This window comes from Buteo buteo, chromosome 4 (genome assembly GCF_964188355.1).
Source record: "Buteo buteo chromosome 4, bButBut1.hap1.1, whole genome shotgun sequence".
NCBI classification, from domain to species: Eukaryota; Metazoa; Chordata; class Aves; order Accipitriformes; family Accipitridae; genus Buteo; species Buteo buteo.
In genome coordinates this window covers 49283748-49307383 of record NC_134174.1, presented here as the reverse complement: position 1 = coordinate 49307383, position 23636 = coordinate 49283748, and the positions used below count along the sequence as shown (strand labels likewise).

General features: G+C 42.0%; 1 protein-coding gene across 1 annotated transcript in view; it reads left to right on the top strand.

Moving 5' to 3' along the window:
- The first annotated feature begins 250 nt into the window (after positions 1-250).
- The window catches only part of ARHGAP22 (Rho GTPase activating protein 22), a 126129-nt gene continuing 102743 nt past the window's right edge, over positions 251-23636 (top strand). Inside the window, exon 1 of the mRNA XM_075025976.1 lies at positions 251-333. The gene's annotated coding sequence lies outside the window, so the exon portion shown is untranslated. The remainder of the gene's footprint in view (positions 334-23636) is intronic.

Here is a 23636-nt window from a genome sequence, read left to right as displayed (position 1 = left end):
GAGAGTCACCTATGTGTGCTCAGAGTATTGTTATTCCAGAGGAAAGATCGTTTGACCAGAAGTGTCCAGTGTGAGAGAAAGGACAGGTGAGGCAGGTTCATGGCCAGCTCCGACTTTCTTGCTCAGAAGGGTGGAAAGGAGATGGCCTCAGTGGAAGAGTGGGGCTTAAATTTCCTATATGTGTCATATTTATCTTCTTTTCTTTACTCTTCATGGCCTTTCACTGGTGTTTGTGTCCCTTACAGGGTTTGATACTACTGCAAGGCAATCAGGTGAATGAGCTGCCACCTAATCCCGATGAACCAGGGAAACATCTCTTTGAAATTGCCCCAGGTAGGCCAGCATTTCCTTGTACTTTCAACATAACATCATCTCATTCCCATTGGTTGTCATTAATTATAATTGAACTGTACTGATCACTTCACTTCTTAGCATTCTGATACACTAGACAGATTATCTAGAGAGACTGGGAAATGGAAGTTGACAGGCTACTTGGTGTTCTTTGTTTTGGATATAACTGCTGCTGTGGTACCTCGTGAAAATTGTAGTTGAGATGCATCATGCTCCTTGACTTTTCTGTTTGGAGGGTGCCCCTTGCCTGGAGTGCTGTGGGGTCTCCCAAGCTGATGTGGTTTTCTGGTTGTTATGGGAGAAGCTAACACAGAGCACAGCACAGAACTTACCACACACCCCTTTTCTGTATCTGGATCTAATTTCTTTCAGTTTGGGGAGGGGAAGAAAAAAGTTTCAAAATGTTTTGCTTTTGGATAAAAGGTTTAAGACAATAGATGATCTGCTATGGAAGAGAGGTCGAAATTTTGTTAGGTAGAAAATCTAATGATCTGTCAACATAGTCTTAATGTAAAACTTTTGAAAACCTTTTAGCTGCTGTGTAAATGCTTCCTGTGGACTGGCTTGGTATCTTCAGGGTATATTTAGAGTTAACTTCCCTGTTGCAGCATACAGAACAATTGTATTCACTTTATTCAGTTCTGATTGTAGTTGGGAGAGGACCATCCCTGTGCATAGATTTGAATGCAGTATATTTTAGAAGTAGTTTCAGGTGGCTGGATCTACAGAGAAAGCTGTTGCACCATTAGCAGTGTTAGACCAGAGGAGTGAGAAAGATGAACCGGGTTAGTCCTTCCAGAGCTGTCTCACAATACGTGAAGACTGAGTTTCTGGAAACAAGGAGGGAGACAAACATGACTATGGTAAAAATGATGTGAGTGCACTGACTCAGTCATGCTTTACTTCATGGCCAGTTTCTCCTACAGGGACTACCTGTCCATGCTTCTTAGTATTGTTTGTTTTCCCACAGTGTTGGTGGTGTTGATAAGGTAGATAAAAGTAATTACATTAGGCTGCCTCTCTCTCTTTTTTTTTTTTTTTTTAATGGAATGGATAACACAGTGAACACTTGTCCCTGTAGTTGAATGTTACTGTTGAGGCAGGCGTGCTTTTACCTGTGTCTTTGGGGTCTTTCTTACCCCCTGATCAGTCTGGCTTAAAATGCCTGTGTTGCACAGACCTCTTGACACAGTATCAGGCAGTGCAAGAACAGGCAGTGCTGCAAGGTTTTCAATTACACCAGCAGGCAGGGTTTTACAATAACTCAGTCACAGCATTCTGTTTGACACACAGGAAGCTACTCGGGGAGAAGAGATTTATTTTTGGTTTCTCTTCCTTATCACTGCACACTATTTATTAATGGCTCTTCTTTCTTATCCTGCACTGTGCCTCGTAGGCAGGGCCCCACAAACAGCAGGGCATTGGTCTCACAGTGTTGCTTGCATGGAAGATCTCCTAGGAAGTGTATTCACTGTTTGAATGTGACACATCTGCACTGTTTTCCAAAGATTGTGCACCATACTGTTGTAAAAGGACTGTGGACCTGGGATGTGAAAGCACTTGGATTGTTGTGATTGTGAATAATCCCATGTGTTCTGGCAGTGACCTGAGATAATTAACTGAGCCACAGATTGGCTTGGTTGAGTTACCTGCAGATTTGAGTTTGTCCTCTGGTTCCAGGTGGGAAAACAGTCATTCTTCACTTCTTGCCCAACCTGTCAGGTTATGTTACTGTAGGCTGCAAAAGACTTGTCATGAACTGCAGGTAGCTGTTGCTTCAGCAGAGTTGGTAAAGCAATGCCATGTGATTACTTGAAAGAGGCTATCTAGAAGGGTGGAAAAAAGTGACACTGTTTGCAGCATAATTGCAAATCCCAGGTGTCGTGGTTTAACCCCAGCCAGCAACTAAGCACCACGCAGCTGCTCACTCACTCCCCCCCCCCACCCAGTGGGATGGGGGAGAAAATCAGGAAAAGAAGTAAAACTCCTGGGTTGAGATAAGAATGGTTTAATAGAACAGAAAAGAAGAAATAATAATGATAATGATAACACTAATAAAATGACAGCAGTAGTAATAAAAGGATTGAAATGTACAAATGATGCGCAGGGCAATTGCTCACCACCTGCCGACCGACACTCAGCCAGTCCCCGAGTGGCGAAATCCCCGCCCCCCCCTTCCCAGTTCCTAAACTAGATGGGACGTCCCATGGTATGGAATACACTGTTGGCCAGTTTGGGTCAGGTGCCCTGGCTGGGCATGAGAAGCTGAAAAATCCTTGACTATAGTCTAAACACTACTGAGCAACAACTGAAAACATCAGTGTTATCAGCATTCTTCACATACTGAACTCAAAACATAGCACTGTACCAGCTACTAGGAAGACAGTTAATTCTATCCCAGCTGAAACCAGGACACCAGGACATCTATGTTCAGCTTGTGGTTTTGACATTGCCCTTCCCTGTGTTCCCTGGGAAAACAATTCAATCTTAGTGCACTACTGTCCTGCCTGCAAAATTGTGATGGTTTCCTGCCTTGTAGAGCAAAATCCATTCACGTTTGTAGCAAGCTTAGTTGCTACGTGGATGGCAAGTACTGAAAAAGGCTATAGCCAGTCAATACAGAATGTGACTCGGCACAGACGTCACTGGAGAATCTGGCCTGAAGAGTTCCCCATTCTGTTCACAGTACGCTTATTCTGTGCTGGTTTTGGCATAAATGCCTTTTCTTTTTCGCACGTGTTCTGAAATGACTCTTTTCTGTGTGGTTGCCAGCCTGCAGAACACCCACATAGTGAACAGCTCTTAAGTGGATGCCAGGCAGGAAGGTGAGCACAAATGATCTTGCAGGACCCAAATAATTATTTTCCATCACTTCCCATTTTCCCCTGTGTTGGATATATGGCCACGATCATATCTCTGCCTAATTGTGCCTCAGTTCTCCCACTGTAAACTAGGACTGTATAGTTTCTATCATGATGATGACATTTTTTTTAGTTGTCTTAACTAAGTTAGGGATCTTATGAATACAGGTACATAGATGTAAATATAGATATGGGATTTTACCGTGCTTGTAAGCAGCAGAGCTTTAACTAACAAAATTAAGAACAAGAGTGCAGCATTCCTAAAATGTTCCCACAGTGTCCTGATACCAGTTTATCTGGCAAAAAGGAGAGGCTGAGATCTCCCAGCAATGAAATGTCCAAAGCTTTCTAAAGTTTGTGGTACCAGTTACCTCCAAAAACCTATTTTGTCATCAATAGCCAAGGCTTTCAGCATCCTTGTTGCTGGGATCATCCCACCTTTCCCCTGCTGCAGGCTGTGTAAAGCTTGGTTGTAGGAACTGCTTCCTCAGAGCACAGGGACTAGAGTAACAGCATGTCCTGTGCTGTAACAGAGCATGTATTGATTTTCTGCTGAGTAACAAGAACTAATGATGGGCATTGTGCATTATTCATGTCTCATCGAGTTCATTTCTAAGCTGTATAGTGCAGCTGGGAGAAGGGTTAACTAGGGACATGAGAGACTGCAGAACAGTTCTACAGTCAAACTAGTGTTAGGTCTGGTGGCAGGACTTCCTGAAATACCTACTTTGGCAGTGATGTTCTCTATCCTCTTTTCTGGGGAAACTATGTACATTTCTGGACCCTTTCATGCTTTCATCCCTCACAGCTAGTGAAGTTCAAAGTGGAATGGCAGGGTAAGCTGCAGGCTCAAGTTGATCTCATGTTCCAGTGTACGTTAGCAGGTGGGGGGGGGGGGATGTTTTTATAAAAATTATCAGGGTAGTTTGAGGTCAGGTGCAAAGCTTTAACCATTTGGGGTAATCATCACACAGCAGATGATATTTCTGGATGGAAGTAACCACTGTCTGTTGCTTGGAAGAGGAGTCCAAATCTGGTAACAGGAACAGCAGCTGACTGATTACTAGGGGCAACAAGGCAACCATGCATTAGCCTGGGGTCACAGTGCATTTCAGAGTGGTGTAATGCAGTGTGTAAGAAGCACAGGGATTGATCTCTGAGAATGTCTTAAGGAATATTGATGGCTTCAATGCTCCTGAGGTCTCACCTTTTAGGAAGCTGATGCTTTTAATGCCCTGTGGCCAATAGTCTGCCTAGTTTTATTCTCTGGTCTTTGCAGCACTATTAGATGAGATGCTCAAGTTTCTCTGCAGAGTCAGAGATAATTCTCTGATACAGTAAGGTTTACAGAGTCAAGGACTGGAGTGGTAAAAAGGTTCAGAAGTTAGGAGGGGAAAAGTGTTGTCTTCTGTTAGGTATGGCAAGCGTTATTACCAACTGATAGGAGAATAGTTTTGCTTTGTAGAAAACTTGGTGACATTTAAGAAGATTCTTCTATTCTGCTTCAGAACGGATTCAATTGATCTTTTCAGGGAGAGTAAGAGTGGAAAGATAGAAACACAAACAAGAAATTTTCTATGGATTACCTGGTACCTCTTTAGCTAACATCCTCTCCTGTGATGCAGGAGACCGAAGTTTCTGTTCCACTGGGTTTAGACCATGAACCTGAATCTGTCACTTGCGTAGCGGGCAAGTACCCTTAGTGACTACTGTGGTGGTGTTTTTCCTGGGAAAGATGGCTTTGCTTCATTTTTTACTATGAAATCATCCTAGAGTAATGCTCTTGTCCAAAGAAAATGTGCCTTTTTCTATTTCAACAAACTGGTATGTTATGGTTGAAAGCAGCCTTGCTGAAAATTCCTGACCAAAATTCATGGTACGCATCTTGGTACCTCCTTATCACTGATGACAGCTAGTTCCTGTTTCCTGCCACAGTGCTTTCTGCCAAGGTCAACAGTGGTAGCTCTTAGCTGGGTCTTTCTATGAAAATAAGAGTGCAGTTTTGTGATAAGTTTAATTTGATTTCACTGGAAACTGCTGCTGAAGGGATTGATCTTGCTTTCCCTTTTACCTCTTGGCTTCTTCCAATATCTAATCACATTTCTCACTTCAGCTCTTATGACTGGATAAAACAGTTTTCAAACCAGTTGGACTTCAGGTCAATCCAACTAAGCTTGATGAAAACTGCACTTTCAGGTTGTTTTTTGTGTTCCAGTTGAGTAATGCTAGCCAGCCCCCTCTTTAGTGAGGCAGTTCAGTCCTGTTCAGAACTGTCGTTTCAGGCTTTTTGCAGACTCGGCCAGAGCAAAGGTGACTGCCTATGCTTGATTCACATGTAGAAGATTGTTTTCAAAACTTTAGAAGTCAGAGCTCTGTGGCATGCTCTTCAATTATAAATACTGAGCTCAATATAGGCAGCTTGCCCTTAGGAAAGGGACCCGCATTCAATAGTGACTCCTTGAAAGTTGGAATAGTGGTTGCATTCTGCCAGAAGTTAGGCTGGGGCACAGTAAAATGCCTCATCCAGGAACTTCTGTGCAGGGTTTATGTAGAAGTTATTTCACTGCCTTGTTTGTGCTATACAACAAGTAGAAAAAGGCAGAATCGGAAGGTGGGAGTACAGACTCTTACAGGGACAGTAGTTGTTGACTACTTGCTCTGTAGGGAGTCCATCAGTGTCATTGGCAGTGTCTTACAGAGCAGCTGGAGTGGCAGCTTGTTTGTCTTGTCCCAGTAGGTTGAATGATTCCTACAAAGCAGTCTGCTCTGGGGTACGCTTCTGTGTCCCAGGTGATCAACACCAGTTAAGTTATTTTTGTGGCCTTTATATATCAGTTCCTGTTGAGATGGTGTATAACTGAAATACCCAGAGGGGAAATTAGAAATTCAGACATTAAAAATCATTCCATGTTCTCTATTATTCAATGCAAATGGCAATTCTTACTGACAGCAGGAAACTGAGTTTGCCACTGATAATGAAATTTTCTCCTGAATTCTACAGCTGATAACTGACTGTGCATGTCTGAATATGTGATGATGTTGATATTTGAGGTTTTTGGGATTTGGCACTCAGCATATTGACTAGGGAAATAGCAGCAAAATAAAGTAGTTTTGGGTCCTACTAGAAAGAATGAGATGATGTAGTTTCAGCAGTGTGCTGTGGAAACACTTAGCAAGTGAGAGCTGTAGACATCAGAGTGTCCATGGAATTGCATTGACCTGCAGGAGAAGATTGATGGTCCTGGGTTTGCAGTGGAGGGCACTGTCTGATCTGTGTTTAACGCTTCTGGGTGTCTGGAGTGCAGATGAGGGCATGCAGATATTTGTATGTCACTAAAAGTGACAACTGTCTTGCAACATGAGGTAGACTTGCCATTTGTTAAGGAGGGAGAGACCTAAAATGTCTTCTCTGAGCTGTCTTTCCAAAGGAGTGCCCAGAATGATAAAATTGGATGCTGCCTTTGCAGTCACAGTTTCTGGAAACTGTTTATTATTACCTTATAGCTTGGGTTGATGTCACGACCCAGACTGGACAGACCAGGGAGTCGTGTTTAATTCAAAATTCCCTTGGGCTAAATTAAGGTGAAATGACACCAAACAATCAGTTAAAGATTTTATTCATGACAGAAGCAAACTGAACTGGGGAGGCGTGGTAGTAGGTGGCAGGGTTTCTTGCAACAGGAATTGGCATAAGACTACTTCTGTAAACTGTGTAACCCAGGGTAACCATATACATCGATTCAGGGAATAAGGAGATCTGTCCTGTTGAGTCACGAGGTTCAGAGCAGACCCCCTTGCTTTCCAGACTCCTCCTCAGAGAAGGGCCCAGGGACAGCTGGATCCACTCTTAGTCTCAGACTTGGTCAATGGTTTATATCTTGAAATGGATGAGGTGTAGGGATTGTGGAAAAGGAAAAGGAGAGATGAAGACAGAGAAAAAGGAAGAGAGATTTCACCAGTCCTGGGTCCAGCGTTGGTCCAGTCAGCCGAGGGGTCCAGTCCCGGTGGGCTTGTGTGCCTAGGGCTTCAGTTTGTGTCCTTTTATCATCCTTGCCCCTCCTTTGGGCCAGCACCCGAACTCGTCAGGCTAATGAGCAGTTTGTGAGCCTTTGGGATTGGGCGTCATTTGTGGTGTAACTTCTCCTTCCCTGCAGACTGGCCATTGTTTGATCTTTGTATCAGAACAGGGAGCTGCCCACCCTCCAGCACGCCCTCCCCCTCCTGTTGCTGATGTCTGAGCTGATGGGTTTTTCACCTTGGTTCCTTGCTGTGCAGGGTTTGTCTTTAAGCAGAACTTGCCCCACCACAATGTTTGAGACGTTAACTCTTTCAGTCTCTCACAGTTGAAGACCTTCAAGGTAATGCAGTCTTAGCACTAAGATAATGACAGGTACATCTGCTTGGCTTCTGGCAGCTGCAGAGTCTCTTTTTACGTGGCAGGTAAGTGCAGCCTGAGCGTCCTTGGAAGTATGTATGCTGTACTTCCTGCCTAAAAATTGTTGATACATTTTTCCGTATGTACAGCTTGCTCTGTCTGCTCCTGAGCACTAGATGGTGCTGGTTCTTTCCACCTTGTGCTTGGACACTTGCTGTCAGTTATGGCATATGTCTTGAATCACTTGAGGAGTGCGAGTTCATCCTGTAAGAGGAAATTGGCCACTCTTTATTGTTCATTGGTGTCTCCTCAAAAGCAAATCAGCAAGCAAGAGTTCCTTAACAATGTTATTGCCTAGCCTTTGAAGTTAACACTGGTCTGTAGACAGAATATAGTATTGCATGCATTTCTGCAGATTTGCCCTGCTATGAGTGTCTTTGTCTAAACCCACAAGATATAAGGAATTTAATGCTTTCTGCCACTGTAACAGGTGCCAAAATCAACAGTCTTTGAAAACATTCAAGTTCAAATTGTTTGCCCATTTAATCTTAAGATGAAAACAAGATTTATTTGTTATGGAAGAGCAAAGCATGTTTTATATAGACATGTACAATAATGACTGTGTGGGGAAGCCGCTTGAACCTAGGCCTCCACTATTTTGGGTTAACCTACTGACCCAGGGGTTACTGGCTATTTTGTGGCATCTGTCTGACTGTTCTTCCCCTCCCCCTTTATGAGCCTGATTTAAACTTATTTTTCAAAATATATATCTTCAGACTTTCCCAGTTTTAATGAATTGGCATTTGTGTCTTCCATCTTGGTGTGGGGGTGAAGGAGTTTGATCAAATCTCCCACTGCATTGCTCTTTAGGGACCTGACAGAAAGACCAAAAGATACTAATGGTCTTCCTCAGGGTAACTGCTTTCCTAATTCCACTGAAATTCTTTTGTCCAACTTAAAACATAGTCTTTGTGGCCTGTCCAGACCTTGAAAACTTCATTTAGCATCAACAGCAGTATTGATCAGCTGCCAATATTTCTAGGCTTATATAAATGGATTTGAGTTGAACAACTATTATTTGAGTAAGTTAATGGAGGCTTTTGTTTCCCTCATGCAGATATTAGACACTAACAACTCAAATCTTCTGCAAGCAAGGCTTCTCTGCTACTGATCTCTTGATCCATACTTTCCCTGAATAGTTGGCGGTACCATGTCACTGAATGCTTCTGAAAAGAGGACGTGAAAAAAGGGACTGAACTTTTCCCTCTGAATTCATGTAACCTTACTGATTTCAACAGTGTTGTGTTCAGTCCAGTGGTGTATCCCTAGAACTTGACCATTACATTATTGTCTACTTAAGGTAATGACTCATTGCTGGTGAAGGTCTTCAGACTGCATCCAGACTTCTGCACAGAAAGGTTACTAGGCTCCACTTTGCCCTGAGGGCTATGAGGCTCTCTGATAGTTGAGAGTGTTTTGGCTTACCTTATGTTATCATCTTAAAATATCTTGAAGGGCATCAGGAGGCACCTGCAGCCTGTAAATTGCTTTTTGCTTTGTTTTTTTTTTCCCTAGTGTATGCAATGCCCAAGGCTTATGTTTGCATTTGGCAAGCAAAGATCCTACTTCATGAAATAAACAAGATCCTGCCTTTGTTTCATTAGAAGTGTTTGATCTACTCGAAGTTATACTGTCTACATCCCTTAGTGCTCTGGGGCCCTGGGCAGTTGAATGTAGGCCTGGAAACGGGCTGTGACAGCATACGTGTTCTGCTATCCTGGAATTTGCATCTCCAGGAGAAGCTCTGCATCTGATCCCTGATCAGTAGCACCTAGCTGTCTTTAATGTACGTGCTGGCTTTCAACAAGAGTGCTGTTTTTTACAGCTTCAATTGCAACAGCATGAGGTCTGCTGGGAAAGGAGCATAAGGCTTAAGGAGTTTCATGAATAGCTTTTTCTGCTGGTGCAGATCATTAAGACACAATCTCTGACTGTTCTTGAGCAACTCTCCTTAACCCATTGTATTCCTTAAAGTCAAATTGTCTGCATAGCATTTTGTGTAGGCTGCCCTTTGGGTATAGGAAGGTGGCTCTATAAGATGATGGCATGTTGTTGCTGGAATGTACAAGGCATCATTTGATCCCATCAGGTAGGCTTTTTAGTGCAAATTAGGCAAGATTTTGAATTCTTCCTGCTGAACTGTTCCAGAGTAAGCTCTACTATTGAGTATTCTGCCTTAAGGATAATACATTAAGCCCTAAGGCATGTGTGGTTAGTAGAGGTATTTTTTTTTTTAAGCATTTCTGTTCAAGAATAGCTTTGTTCCAGAAGGATATGTTTATCAAACTGTCAACATGATCAGTTATATAGTACGTTCCCTATATTTCTTGCTAATTTGTGAAACATCAAGTTCTCAGTGCTGTCTTGCAGTTTGTGTGCTCTGGTGCTGCTGTTGCAGGTTAAGCTTTTTTCAGCCCCAGAAGCAGCTGTGTTACCATTTGCAATAAGGATGGGTGAATTCTCCACAAGATTTATGCAATATTTGGGATCCCTGAGGCTAAGAAAGTACTCTAGTTTAGTAGGTTAGCATGATGAAGTAAAATAAAATAAGGCACATGATATATGGCAATGTAGTTCATAGAACAGACCAAATTCTAACTGTAGTAAAAATAAGTATTAGAGGTCAACATCAGCATGAAAAAGAAAGCATCAAGCTAAAAGGAGGTTTACTGCTTATAGGTGCCTGCTCCACAAATGTTTTACCAGCTCAATGGTCTTATTGAGGTGAGTTGATCTCTAAGTCTTGTGGGATTGGACCCTTTATTTGAAGTTCTTCTGATTTGCCTTGTGCAGTTTGGTGGGTTAATTCTTGTCCCTAGCTGATCTGATACAGTCATGTTAAATTACAGATAGAATACACTTCAGATTAATTTGCAGGGTTGTATTGGTTGTGTGAGCTGGAGATGCAGTCAGTGTTGCTCACTCTTTTCCTTCAGTGTTCCTGGGGACTGCTTTCCTCTTTATTTTCTGTACTTGAGCTTTTTAAAGGGTCAGCATGTCTGCTGAGTGCAGTTTCTTTAGCTCTGATACTAGAAGTAAATTGCTGAATTTTGGATGGATAGATGATGATTCTTTGTTGAGGTCATTAAATTTTTTTTAATACTCTGTGGATCCCGAACCTGTAAGTGGATGCATGTATCTGCTTGCAGAGTTCATGCTTTGTAATAGCAAGAATAAAGAAAACATGTCTTTGTTTCTAAGTGTAAAATCTTGTGGACAGGGAGCAGTAACTGAATTTTTTGCGTACCTGCTGTGCTCCTGCTGTTGTTACAGCAGTTCTTTAATGACATCTACAGCACTTAATGACTCGTGGTCTTACTCTGACTTCCTGCCTGCTTTGAGATGCTGTGGATTTGATTTCTGTGGTGTGTGCAGCAGGTGCAGGCTATGCAGAATATAGACACACACACTCTGAAACTGCATCAGTAACATTGTACTTGCTGAAAAGAGGACAAGAAGCAGGACTGGTCTCTAAACCAATGAAGGGTGGCAGATAAGTGAATGAAACTGAAATATTTGCTCCCCAGACTGTTCCAGAAGGGAATTCTGACACATTTTTTAAAGAAACCCTTATCTAAAGGGTAGAGAGGGAACAGTCATCCAAAAACACACTATCTACTGACAATCCTGCAAGGCTGTACCACTGATGCTGTTAAGGTACCTGTTAGTGCTGGTAGCTTAACTGCTCAGTATAATATGTTGACTTGAAAATACCAGCTGGAAGTCACTCTGGGGAGCATAGGTAAGAAAAATAAAACATATTTCCTTTTCACACAGCCCACACAAAGGTATGTGGGGCAATGGAGGCAAAGCTGATAATGTGCTGCTCCAGCATCCAAAAGGAATTATAATTGGGAAACTGCTATCTGAGGTATTTATGAAACTGTGTCTTTGAATGATGCACTGATGTCAGTTTGAAGTGGTAGCTAGCCCTCTGTCAAACAGCTGTGAGGGTTCACAGGCAAAACCCACTCTGTGTTTGTCTGAAATGCTTTAGGGATAACTAGCGTACTATCACTGAGAACCAGGTTGCACTGGGCTTTCTGAACCTCATGAGGAGGAGGAAATATGGCAAAGATGTATTGCCTCGGGCATAACGCTTAAGATTTATACTTTAGGTAAGTCGTCATGCTATAAAGTAACAAGAACTTAGTGTTACATTGTAAAAGCTTCTTTAGCCTTCATGTGCTACTTTAAGTATTTCCAAAGTACTGATGAGGTATGATGGGGGGGGGGGGGGGAGGAAGGCTGGGGTATGGAAGTGACTTATGTGCTTCTGTTTAATGATTTTCCAATTCTTATCCTACGCACATGCCTGTCCTTAGCCTTACCCCTGAGTAGGATCCTATCAACTTGGTTGCTCACAAAATATATGCCTGACTGTGAACTTGCTCATAAGATTCTCTTGTGTTATGCAGGAACTCAGACTGTGTCATCACATGGGTCCCTCTTGGGCTTGATGTTTATGAATAAATTTTAAAAGATGCAAGTTAGTGCAGGGAAACAAATTGGTCTGAGATCTGAACTGTTGAAAATGCAGGCTCTGAAGAACAAGTACAACATGAAAATGGTAAAACATGAAACAAGCAGAACAATTCCATTTCCCTGGTATAGCCAAGAGAAATACTGACACTAATTGCATAAAAAATGAAATGTGCAATTTTATTACTTCAGAGTGTCCCTGTCTAGTGGGAAACTAAGGAATTCATTTTGTTTGTTTTAAAATTAATAAATTGTAAGAATATCAGTCACCAGTTCCTGTTGTTCAAAGAAATTTATTAAGCAAGGAATGGATGTGGAATCTTTGGCATGTCTGGAATGTGTGGGATTTTGTGATACAAGCTCTTGTATCAGATAAGATCCTGTAGATGCTTGGGTATTGGGTTTACATGCATTTCAGGACACTGGAAGCAATTCTTCCTTCCTGAGAGCTTTATGTTAACCAGCATGGCTGTGTTTCACTCTTCTGTTGATAATTTCACCCCCTCTACACACAAAGGGAATAGTTTTAACTCCTTGTGCTAGTTACCTAGGTATAGCATCCCTTACGGGGCATGCATAAGTATGCCTAGATGTATCCTCTGTTATGCAGAGGATGCCATACCATTTTAATTTTACATTGCACTGTATTACTAGACCTGAGCTATGCCAGTAAAGAACTCAAGTTATGTGTTTATATTAGTGACACTAGAAATGACATTGGTTTTATTATTTTAGCAATCTGTTTCTAAACAAGTGTAAAATACCAGATCTTGAAAAGTGCTCCTTATGACTACAAGCTGAAAAAGCTGTATTTTGCACTAATGTTTTTCATCTTCTTTTCAAGAAGATTTTAAAAGGAGCTTGACATCCCGAGCACTGAGAACACTTACAGAAGTGTGGCTAATCTGTGTTGAATTTAGTGGCATTACAACAACTTTATTCTCATAAGTTTAATATAAGCTTCACAGTGTCTCTGCGGTGCCCATCACAGGGGCCCTGCTCAAGGTACTGTTGTATAAAAACAGTGAGGCAGCTGGAATTAGGACTATGTTCTGCTTAGTGTAGCACATTCTGATAAACTTAATCTTCCTAATTTTCTTCAAGCACTCTAATTGAAATGGATCTGATTTCTTCCATTAGGAAGACAAAGTTCAGATCACCTGTAATTATAGAACTCTTCCTTTTAACAGACTCTAAATGTTTACTTTCTCTAAGTTTGTGTCTTCTATCTCTGTTCTTGCAGGTGCACAGCCCAGTGCATATGCATTCTTTCAGCATCTGGCTTTGAATCTCAGCCAGAGGAGAAATATGTATTTAACTGCAGGATTAGGCAGTGTATTGTACATCCATAAACTATTGCTCATCTAATTGAAGTCCACTTAAGAATATGTTGATATCCATGCCTCCATGTGGTACCAGAGATGCTATATATAATGCTGAACTCATGAAGCATTGTTATTAGTTCTAGGGCTTGCTTTTAATCACCAGCTGTCTGACGCCTATGAAAATTTGGGGGAGGGGGCAGGAGGAATTTGAGATAACAAAGAAAAGAGCTATGAAATTAAAAGTATACAGTGTTAAAAGGGAGTGTCTGTGAGGCCATGAGAAAAGACTGTTACAACCAACCGTATATTCTTTGCATTGAAGGATAATTGTACAAATTGTGTCGCTTTCCTGGATTTGGAGTTGTGGATTTTAATATGAGGATTTATCAGCACACTGGCAGCTGCTAACTTGAGAGATGAAGAGCCTTGTCCACATTAGGAAAGCTGTACTGGTATAACTATGTCAAAAGAAAGCCTGTACTGGCATATTAATGTAACATGGAGGCAGATTACTTTTCTTAACACAAATATAAGTGTCTACAAAGATTAGCAGCCTTCTAGCTATGCTGCTGTGAGAATCTTCCCACTCCGCAGAGGCCATAAAGGCTCTGCTTTGAGACCATGTGGTTTGTATATGAATCGGAGAGTCAAAATGATGCCTTCTGGGAGGGTTCAGCAGAAGATCTTTTCCCGACTAAATTTCCTGTGGTCTGTTTTGAGTGGACAGAACAGGGTTCAGCAACTTATTTCTGTCCCTATGTCCTTATAGGTCTTCAACATGGATCATCAGTGTCATGTGTTGCTGACACTGCAGAGCATGAAAGGACACATACTACTTTTAGTTAGCTTTGTGACCCAAACACCTTACAGCAGAGAATAGTGAAAGTTAGTACAAATGGAAATATTGTGCCTATGATCGTGTTTGTTAAGAGAAATATTGCCTCCCTGAAGCTGGTGGAGGTCTGTGGAAGGTGTCATAAATATGGCTGTGGATCTGTAGGGTGACTGTCTTACTGAAGGGAATACATAAAGATTGGGGAGGAGTAGTGAGAGGGAATTCAGTGTCCTCCCCTAGCAGTACTCTGAGGTCACAGCTATTTCCTCTTGGAAAGCACAGTTCTGCCTTCAGCTGTAATGCTAACACCACCACAGGGTTCTGCTTTGGTCTCAGGAACTTTGATGAATGCATGATTAAGCTACACATAAGGAGTTGTTTCTTAATCAGCTCCACAAAGGCATCCCAGGCTGTAGGAGTCCAGATATTTCCTATCCATCTCAGATCTTTTTGCCATTATCTTAAGATTCTTCAATTGGTGAAGAGTTGTGTGTCTGTGAGCCAAAGCAGATCCTCCTTTCTCTTCTAGAAGCAATGGTTCTTTAAAGTTAGTAAGTGTAAGAACTTGCATATGTTAATAGTAGGCTGTTGGCTCTCTGTGTACACTGGGATCTGTTAGGAAAGGGTTCTTGTTTTTACAGCAGTTTAAAGATGCTTTCAGATACTTGCAATAAAACTGTGCTGCTTATAATCTATGTGCTTAGCTGATCTTCCCCTTTGGGCTCTAAGTGTGAAGGGTGCAAGAGCAGCTATGGATGCATGGCCACCAATGAGAACTAGTGTGTGGTGCCAGGTAAGAGTTGCTGATGTCAGCCAGTGTGCTCACCTGCTGCTGAAAGCAATGAAAGCACAGCAGTAAGAGCTGTCCTAGCACTCTCCTTTAATCAGGGCATACATTGTCTTTCTACCAACAAAAATGGAACAGTAAGGACATCAGCTTTGCCAGGACCAGGTGCAAAAGATTGACTATAAAGGGACTTTGCCCATGGGTAAGGCTGACTAGTCAGGGATTTTTCATGCTTCCTTGGTACTTCAATGCCAGAACCCTAAGAGCTTGCTAATGCCCCCGAAACAAAGACCTGGGGATTTATGCTCTAGCGTGGTGTGGCTAAAGGTATATTGGAGTTTACTTACAAGCTTTCTTCCTTTGTTGATGCTTGCACCTAAAATTCTTCTGTTTTGAATTTGCTTAGGAAGCTGTGAGCTTTTCACATACAACAGATGGTCCATCAGAATTCATGGGATTCCTTTTTCATTTCAACAAGTGCTTTAGGTTGCAGAGTCATTATTTGAATGGGAGGAATAAAGAAGGTGGACACCTGGGAATCTCTCTTTAAAATATTGTTAGTGCTATGCAGAAAAAAAAAACCATCAAAATGCCAGTGCAAGTTATTGTATGTTCTGAAATATTGTTCCTGACCAAACAGTTAGGTGACTCTTAATCCTGTGTTTTAAAATGCCTTTTTTTTTTTTTAAGCCCTTTCTTAACAGAACTGTGCCATATTATAAGCCTAGCCTAGCCTGGGTAATGGGAATGTGGTGTTATATCACTTGGGAAAAGGCAATGTGCAAGTACAAAATGTACATTTCCATGCAGTACCTACCGCTCATACAGTCTAGTGATTTATCTACATCCAGCTCATGTTCTTCTGTGCCAATGTCTTCCATGAGGAATAGATGAACTATAAATTGTTCCTTAAACCATGAAGGTCTGATTCTTTTTCTCAGCAGGTTATTTTTCAGAGTCTTACCAGCCTGGGGAACTGGAGTTCACAAAAACATTTCCTTCACAGTTTATATTAAAGGCATTAGAAGTGTGTATTTGGAGGGTTGGGCTTTTAGGGGCAGGGGGTAATGGAGACAGGGGCTTGCCAGGGGAGGATGGTTTAGACTTCTCTGATCTCACAGGAAAGAAGCCTTGAGGGAGGTAGCATGTCAGTTTATTACTAAATAGTAACCCAGAAAACTCACTTTCTAGTTTTAGGCTCTTATAAGAGGTGAAGTAGGTCTTTAAGGGAGTTACAGTATTTAGAGGTATACAAACTAAGACGTGACTGTAATGTGTTCTTCTACCTGTGTTATTACATTGCCAAAATATTCTCTTTTCTTCCTGACATCCAATGACTATTAGGATTCTGTGGAGAGTCACAGGGTGTTCCCACTGGGGCCTGGCAAGCCACTTTTACTTGAGCTTCACCATGTGTTTTGGTAATCAAGTAAGGGAATAATCCAGGTTAAATCAAACTTCTCATAAAAAGCAAAAAAGCAAACTTGCCATTTTAGAAAGCCTCTAACTTCTGAAGAGGAAGTCTGTAGTTTACCAGCTCCTTGACTTTTAGATTTTTGAACAGTATGGGGAAGCTCATAATATAAATAACTTTGCAGTTCAGACAAAACAAGCTTTTATTGGCCAAACTTGAAAATTTTAACATATTCTCCTGGATTTTGAACATGGGTATTAATAAAAATTGTCAGCTTTTCACAAGTGCATCTGCTTTGTACTGGCTAGCTCAGATCCATTCCCTATGAAACACAGTTCACCTGTTTTCATATTAGTGATGCAAGGTGTTGCTAACATTTGTGTTCTTCTGACCAGTTTGTGCTTTGGGGTGGGGGGGGGAGGAAGCTGAGGGGAAAAAAACCCCCAAACTTTGTAATCCCTGCCTTGTGTCTAAAAGTATGAAAAGCAACATTTGCTCTAGAGATGCAACTCCGATACATTTGGGAACCACAAAAACCATTTGCCTCCTAGTAAGGGAATGAAAAATAAATATCTTCAGCCATCAGTGAGCTGTCACATCTGGAATGAATCACTGAAATAGAATACCATATTTCTCTACTCTCTTGCATTTTTTTAAATCACACTCACCCCCCACCCCCAAATAAAAGTGGTTGGCTTAACTGAAATCTTTACCTCTGGTTTCCAGATCTTCAGCTTGGTCCTTAAATAGGAAAGTTCATCATTCACACAATGTTTAGCAGCCAGCTTTCCTTTTCAGTGGCAGCCAATACACTCTTATATTTCTTAAGAAGTGGGAGGGAGTGTAAACTGTAAATCAAGAATTTCAGACGGTGAAGCTGAAAGCTATGGCTGGAGAAAAAATGTGCAAAGTATATTGGTTATTCAGAAAAACTTAGGGCACTCGGTCTGCACCAGTTCATTTCACAGAGACCTGCTAATTACTTGGTGTTTTTGAAAGATCAGGCAATTGTTTAGTACTTGAAGTCAAGATTTAGACAATAAATTCTGGGCTCCTGATTTTATAAATCTTAGTCTAAAGTTGGTATGTGCAGTTTAAGGAGAAGACATGCAGGGTTTTAACCATAGATCTAAAAGGTCAAATTGTTAAGAATTACAGAAATCCCACTTTGAACAGCTCCTGCCGTACAGAAAGAGTTATGTATATTAACAGATAATGAGTCTCAGAAGAATCTTACTGCAGAGTAAGTGGGTTTTGTTGCTGGAAAAGTGCAAGCATAACCAACTTTTATTGTAGGAATAAGCTAATACCTACTTGAAATTTTCAGTGTGTGTAAATATAAATACATTTTATATAATATTAAAAAAAATTATAAAACCTTAATTTTGTTTGATGCAGACAGGTTTGGCTATCCCTGTGATATCGTCTTGTGTTAAGCCTTCAAACCCTTCAGGAGCAGAGTTTGTATCTGTATCAGACAATCAATGTATTAGGGTCTAGGATGAGAGTTTCTAGGGTTGCCTTTATATTTAGGCAAAAGATCTGAGTGGCAGTTCTGCACTCTTACCTTCATTAGCAGACTTCTGAGATGATCTGCTTGGGCCTGACTACATTCAAAAGAGAAATCATTGAAGAATCTTGAATTTCCCGTGGGATGACAGATCTGGCTTCTGCATCTCCCAAACATTGTCCAGCTATCTAAAAATGGCTTCCTGCGCCCCCACTCCCTGGGGTCCCCTCCTCCCCTGTAAGGTGTCTGGTTTGTATGGATGTACTCTGCTGGCCTGTTCTCCTGCTAGATGCTGCTTCTGTCTGTCAGTATCTGGACTGGCAGCACGTTTGACAACATACACGTATTGGCTTAAGTTTTAAGAAGCAAAATATGTGCCCTCTAAAGCTAAATGACAGATGATCTGCAAAGTGCACTGAGGGTATGTACAGCATGTATGTTGTAGCTTATATTGCTTATATGGATTTTTTTCAGGTCATAAGGAGGTTTTATGAAAGTGATGGTGATTATAGTGTTTTACTTTACTATAGATTAGGTTTCTGTACTTAATCCCATACATTTAATCAGTGAATTATTCCTACTTTCCCACTTCTTTAATGGAATTATCAATGAACAACTCTTTAGCTACAGAGATGATTTCCCCCTGCCCAGGGCTTTGTGTTTCCTGAGTGTATTCCAAAGCCTTTCACTCAAACCTCTGACACAAACATATATCAAGGTCACCAATACAGGTCACCAATGAAGATTTTCCTTAAATGAATCATCCAGTTCTAATAAACCAGTGCTGAAGAACTACTGTGTTTTGGATAAAATATTTTTCTGTGAAATTGAAAGCATGGATGGTCCACGCATATGCAAACTTTGGATGGCTTTCTGAAAGCTGTCAATATTGGCTTGTTTTATTGCTGCACTTCACTGTAATGATTATTGCCATCCAGAGCAAAAGTGAGGGAAGGGCTAAGTGCTCTTTAACTCCATTTTATGTAGTGATACTCTTGGGTAATGTCCTGTTATGTCGGTGTGGTAAGGACATCAGAGGGTCTGCATCCCTCTTGCAATGAACACATCTGAAGATTATTCTCTTAAATACATGGTAATGGTTATTGCAGTAAATGAATCTCAGCTATTTTCATCTGGGACCATTTAATTCCCTCATGCAATGTAACATAATCAAAAGGGAGGACAAACTTTTTTGTCAGCTTTCCAAGTACTTTGTGAAAATAAAGAGAGCTTAGAATTGTAATGTTTCAGTAATAGAAATGCAAAAATTCATGACATGCTTAACTGAAATTGTCAGCTTGATTGTTTAAAAGAAGCATGTGCGTAACCCCAGAGCAGCCTCTATCTGTCAATGTGAGGTGATGTATGTAGTAGTCCTAAAACTTCTTAAATGCTTGAATTTCAGTGACTTTTAGGTAGTCTGAGGGGTTGCTCTGAGGTGTAGCATCTAGTAATAATCCCCATGGAGCTGACTTGGCTGCCAGGCTGGAACAGCTGGAGAGGGGGGTGCTCTCTCCACACATTTTTACCTACCGGTAATCTGTGAGCATCATTAGTAAACACTTTGTGTGAGTTTTCCAGAATGTGGAAATCTTACCCCTGCTGGGGGCTCTCTGGAGTTTGCTTTGTATGAAATGGAGGGCTGTTGCCAGGAGAGTGGCCAGCCACTCAAGCAGGTTGTTTATGTGCCTCTTCTCTGAGATCAGGTCACCCTCTAGCCAAGAAGAAAGAGAAGTATCTGCTGCTTTACAAGGGGAAGGTAGCAATTTGCACAAGAGATGATTTCTAAGTAGCTACCAACTATTGGTGGTGTTTGACAAGTTTAGAGGCTCAACAAAACAACTGAGATGAGTTCTCATGCCTCTCGCCAAGAGGAACAAGTTGGTACCAGCAAAGCCAGAATACTGGATTTCCTTCAGCTCTCTTGCAAGAATATCCTGAGTTTCCTCTAGCATGTTTGATGGTGATGGAAAAGTTTTGCTGCCCTGTCCGTCTTCCATCCTGCGTGGGATTGGGGTTTGGTTTGGTTTGGTTTTTGTGCTAGTGAATGCTCATAATCTGGGATACCTCAAGTGTGCAGTAACAGCTGAATGCTCTTTGTAGCACGTTATCATAGCCCTATTTTTTAGATGATGGGAGACCCAGTAGACATCTATCTTTCATTTTATTCAGTTTCTATCCTGGAAGACCAGTCTGAAGAATTGGTTTGATCACAAGAGGCTGGGCTATGTATGGGAGCAGAAGCTGGAGATTCTCATCAGGCCTCAGGTTCAGGCTGTTTCTGGTATTTGCACTATATTTAACAATATAGCTCCTTGTTACCATGCCTGCTCCCCCACCCCCCAAACTTCTCTTTGTGTATCTCTCTCCCCTTCTACCCGCACTCTAATTTTTGTGCATTGCATACTGCTATCAGAGCATTCTCTTCTGTGGTGCCCAACCTGGAAAAGACTTTATACTTCAGTCTCTGTCTTTTAACATCTAGCTCAACACTTGATCCAAGCTTTGCAAAGGCACCCCATTTGCCTGCCAGTTGCTGAATGAAACAAAGCTATGTGACTCTGCTGCAATGCTTAGGGCATTGCTGCTTCCGGGCAGCGGGTCTTCGATAAGCGGGGTCCCTGCTGATTTAAGTTAAGTGCTGTGGGGTCTAGAAAACAAACACTGAATGATCAGAGAACCAGCAAACATCTGTTCTAGGGCTGTTGTTCTTTCCTTATCCCAAAACAAAACTCTTATCTTGTTGTTGTGGCTAGTGATTTAGTTAGGTTAATGCAATTAGAAGTAAGTGTTTAAACAAGTCTTCTGAATAGTGCTAGAACAACACTGACCTTTGCAAGAATGCAAGGTCCCTGTAACTCTCAGTCCTTAGGATCTCTGCAGAGACTACCAGAGATACATGGTGAAGTGTTCACTCTTTTGGGGGGAGTGCATGCGACACGACCCTGTCCTGTGCTGACTTAATTTTGCAAGGGGTGAAGTGGCCTTCCCAGTATCTTTTTATGCACGCTGAAGATTTACCTTTGGTGTCTGATGCCCTCCGGCCATCTGAGAGCGAGCATCTGCCACTCGCGTAAAGCAGCCTCGGGTGGCTCTCGCCCCTTCAAGAGGGTGAGTGTAATTAATAAGCCGGTGAAGTTTAACGGGAGGAGAGAGCCGTGAAGCGCTGAGGTCTGCCCCAAGGCCGGCTAGAAATACGGGCGACGAAGGCGGGGAGCCCCAGCGCCCCAACCTGCTGTTGCCCCCTGCGTGTAGCCTGTTGGGAGCCCGGGCCTGGCAGCCCCGCTGCCCAGGAGGCTGGCGGCGGCCCCGCCTGGCAGGGAGCGGGCTTGCCGGGGCTGCGAGGGACGCTGTCGCCTGCCATGGGGCTACGTTGCTGCAAAGGCTGCGGTGAGGAGCCCAGAGGTAACTACCTGCCCCCTCCAGGGTGACGGGGAAACCGAGGCGGCGGCCCCTCTCCTGCCCGCGCTGTCTCCCGTTCCGGCGGGGCGGCGCCGGGGGAGTGCGGCTCGGGACCCGCCGGCCGGCTGCCTCTGCAGCCCGGGCCGTGGCAGCGGTCTGACCTGCCGGCTGCTCCAACAGGACAAAGTGGAATGGGAAGCTAAGCCGTTTATTCCATGTGTTCGGTGCTCAGCCTCTAGTCCTTCGGAAGGTGCCGTCGCTGTCTCTGTGGTTTATTAAAAAACAACCAAAAAACAAATACCAAAACAAACGAAAAAAAACCCCAAACAAAAAAACCCCGACAACAAAACCTGAAAACTATATCTGGGTGTGATCTTATGCTTAAAACACAATTCATCGTTTCTTCTTTTTCTCTGCTAACAAGTGAAGTTTGGTGGGAGGGGGAGTGGTGGTTTCTTTTTCAAAAAGGTGGTTAGTGTGGCAATAGGATTAGCTGACAGTCGTTCCTCACCTGTTCTATGTCCTGACAGATGTGAATACTTGCCGAAGGGTCGAGCTCCCAGGAGTCTAGAATAGGCTGGTATAGGAGGCACAGAGGCAGTGTCTCTGGCCCATGTAAAGCTACTGTAATTCTCCTGTCTCCATATGGATTGTTAGTTCCTCCCAAGGTGGCTGCTGCATAGGTTTACCTTTTGGGACCTGCCGCTGGCATCCTGTTTGCTTTGCTGAAAGTTTGTAGTTTGGATTCAGGAGCTCTAAGAACAGGTGATCTGTGAGCCCAAAGAAGTGTACCTTTTCTCGGTAGAAAGTGATCTCCTTTTAAGAATAATATTCAAAAACGTTAACATGCTTGGTTGGAGTTTGTAAAATGAACTCTTAAATGTTTTAACTTTTTGACAACTGAAGATAATTTTCGTTCAGTAACCAAAAATACTCTGAAGTTGGATACCAGAGAAAACAGGAGGGGAAAAAAAAAAGAAAGTTATTTCTTGTGCAAAACTTCGGGAAGGCAAAGTGCACCTTTATAATTACTACACTGAAAGTATGATTCCAAAAATTGTAGCAACTTAGCACGTTTTAGTTTTGAGACAAAGGTGAAACAAACACATTCATGGGAATCTGGTGAATATGAGGCTGCTGTCTGCATCGCAGTTGTATCAGGGTAAAGTTTATCAATATACGTAAGCTTTGTGAAGTTAAAGAATGCAGTATAAAAATAAAGCTAAATGAAAAGCCTGCTGATCTGAGGTGATATCAATATCAGTTATATTAGAAAGAGAGATAAACACTGAAATGAATTTTCCCTTTCAGGAGATATGTCAGGAGTAGGGAAGGTCAGGTAACGGTGTATCTAGTATTTCAGTCTGTTATTGAGTTGACTATGCCCATATTCTCAGAGTGGCACCTGATGTCAGTATCTTACTCCTCCTTTTAGAGATGGGCTCAGGAAAAACACTTTGAGCAAAATACCCCTGAATTTTGGATTGGAAATACCAGGGTTTTTTGTTTTTTGTTTTTTTATTTGCTTCTGTTCTTAATTTGTTGAGGAAGGGAGGCTTAAATTGGGGATTATCAAAAAGCATTTGTCCCAGTTCCTGGCATAAATCCAGTCACCTCATTCACTTGAGTGAAATTGTATTTATCTTCTTTGGGAGAGCTTCTACAAACAGTGGGTGTTTCAGCTAGCATATTGCGTTCAGGCTTGAAAGAACAAAGTATGTTTGTGTCAGCTTTGCACATTTGGGTAAACCTGCCAACGCTGGTGAAGCCACACCATTCTCTGAGAATTGGTATGGTTGAGATAGATATCTGTGTTAAGCTGTACTTTGTTTGCAGAACCATGTGGCTACTAAATCTTCCAAAATCTGAGTATGTAATACTAACAAACGTTTTGAGGACTTCTTTCAAGGGTAGCCCATTAAAGGCCCTGCCATGATTTTTTACTTATTCTGAAAATATATTTCTAAGTCAGTCCTGTGTAATGGTATAAATCTTTCCTCTGGTTGATTCTTTTAACCCATGTAGAAGGTTGAAGTTTGTTTCATAAAGGTTATGTGCCTCCATCCACATAAAACTTAATAAATCTCAAGTGTAATACAACTTTGCTGTTGGTACAAATATGAACAGCGAGGTAAAAAGTCTGTGCCCTGTCCTGCTGGTCAGTCACTGTGGGGGAAGGCCTGAAGTGCCAAGCTGTGATTTGTATTTTTAATTGGGACCAAATTTGGCTTTGT